The sequence below is a fragment of the Elephantulus edwardii genome, unplaced genomic scaffold (genome assembly GCF_000299155.1).
Source record: "Elephantulus edwardii isolate Elephantulus edwardi_28Jun2011 unplaced genomic scaffold, EleEdw1.0 scaffold00136, whole genome shotgun sequence".
NCBI lineage: Eukaryota > Metazoa > Chordata > Mammalia > Macroscelidea > Macroscelididae > Elephantulus > Elephantulus edwardii.
In genome coordinates, this window is record NW_006399886.1 from 7,548,186 (window position 1) to 7,550,918 (window position 2,733).

Below are 2,733 nucleotides of genomic sequence, written 5' to 3' on the forward strand. Positions count from 1 at the left end.
GATTTCATTTTACTTGGATAATTAATGCCCATGATAGCAGTAGAAAAGAAATAAAATTGCATGTTATATTTGGCAAATATGAAGTCAAGGGTCCACTTAAAGTGCCTAATAGAAAGGAAGTCAGCCTAAAAATAGGTATGCTTGATCAAAACAATTGAATTTTTACTTTTTCCTAAAAGTTGAGCAATGAATAATTGAAGTCAAGAAGAATCCATGCGTTTGAATTGTGATATCGAAATGAATGTTGAATAATATGCCATGGTCTTAGAGTAGGCAAATCTGCCTTATAGTAATCACAACCATATTTGTGGCGATATAGTCAGGAAAGGCCACTCTTTGAATGAACAAACAAACATGGAATGATAAGAGTATCAGAAAAAGAGAGGAAGAACTTTAATGAAATTGATTGACACAGTGACTACAACAATTGTGAGACCAGCACCAGAGTGTGAAAGGTCTGATCTGTTGTTCACAGAATGACTGTGAGTCATAATAGACCCAACGGCATCTGGCAGCAACAACATTAACTTCTGTAGTTTTAAAAGATTGAATTTGCTATCAAGATATATTTATAATAAGTGGTGCCTGAAATGGAAAAGTTGTAAACAAAGATTTTGTGGTTGTAAAACAAGATTTGGTGATAAGAATAAGAAAAGAGATCTCATAATATTATAAAATTAATGATGTATTCAATTCAAACACTATTTTTAAGACACTTAAAATGCAACTATACATGTAGCCCTCATCTCAGGGAATAAACAGAAACCAAAGTCACTACATATATTGGAAGAGAAATGTACTCAAAATTCACAGTCAGAATAAGGCCAAGAATAGACTATGGAACAGACCACTAACTGATCATACGCAATTTCAAGTTGAAGTTTAAGAAAACTAGAACAAGTATTTAAGATCAAAAATAGGACTGTAAGTTCATGTCATTTAGATTGAAAAATCTATTTAGAAATATATTTGATACAAAGATTAGTAATGATTGGGACTAGTGAGTTGTGGGGTAACGGAAATCATACATGAAAATTGAAAAGATCTTAAAAAACATTCAAATGAAAAAAGAAATAAAATATCAAAGAAGGTGTCAGAAATACAACTTTGTCTCAAATGTAAAAAAGTTAAAATAAAAAAATAATTAAACAAGACATAACTAGAAGATTTCAGAGGGAAAATCAAGGAGCCAAAGAAAAGTATTATAAGCAAAGAGAATTAGAAAATTAAAATGGAAAAAAGACACTTTACATATCTTTAGCTGATCGAACTGAAGAACAAACTCAAGCCTTATGGTCCTGAAAGTTTCTATGGGAAAAATATTGAATGATTCAGGAAACATCAAATGAAGATTGAAATAATACATAGACTCATTGTACCAAAAAATGTTAATTAACTCTGAATCATTTCAGGAACTATCAGATCATCAAGAACCTCCACAAGAAAAAAAGACTGCTAACCAAATTACGAAATGGGCAAAGGAGAAGAAAAGAATTTTCACAGAGGAAGATATTCACATGGTGAACAGATACATGAAGAAATGCTCAAAATCACTGGCAATAAAAGAGTTACAGATCAAAACCACAATGAGATAGGATCACCCAATTAACAGTGGCAAAGTTTAATAGGACTGCAAGTAATAAATGATGGAGACTATGTGGAGAGATAGGAACTCTTTTACACTGTTGGTGGGGATTGTAATATGGTACATCCACTCTGAAAGGCAGTTTGGCATTTCCTCAGAAAGCTGAACATAGAAATTTCATGAGACCAAGCTATTTCACTGCTTGGAATATACCCAGAGTAAATAAGAAGATTAAAATTAGGCAAAAACAGAGATTTGTACACCTATGTTTATAATAGTGTTTTTTCACCACTGCAAGAACATAAATACAGCTGAAATGTCCAGCTATAATCAAATGGATTGAGAAATTATGGTAAATTCACATTATGGAATATTACGCAGTATGCAGAAGCAATGATTTTGAAAACCACTACCTAAATTAGGAGGGTCTGGAAAGCATTATTCTAAGTGAACTCAGTCTCATAAGGACAAATACTGTATATAAGACCATTATTGTAGAAACAGAAAGATAATGAGTAAAATGTGTATGAAAATCCAACGGGGGGAGGGTAGGAAGGTTTTCATAGGATCAAACAATTTGATAGCTCAGGGAGAGGTGTGTAAAGAAAATGGAAAAGATCCAGTGTGGAAAAAACAGTGTATACAAACTTTGTAAGTAAACCAGTAAGAAATAAAAATTTTATTAAAAAAGAGGAAAGACAACCAATTATACTGAGGAAAGACATCCAGGTTGAAATAAATACAATGATAGTACAAGCAAGCCTCCAAAAGTTGAAGAAATACTAATTAAAGTGTCTCCTCATAACAAATACTGCCTTGGATATGCACATCCATCTTCACCAATAACTTTGGATGACAACAACCTGATCAGCCAACTGAATGACTAATGCCCATATTTTTTTCCCCAATTGGGGAAAAATATATTCAAATGTTGTTTTTGTTGTGTGCTATTGAGTCAAAAACGACTCATAGTGACCCTATGAATAAAAGACCTGAACATTTGTATAAATATCATCGTTTCTCCAAGTTCATAGATTTTTCTGGAGGAGAGCTATTTTGGAAGTGGATGCCACTCCTGCCTCCAAGCTTATTTTAATCAGGGAGCTCTACCAAAACTGTCAACCATAGGTAACCATTATCACATTTGA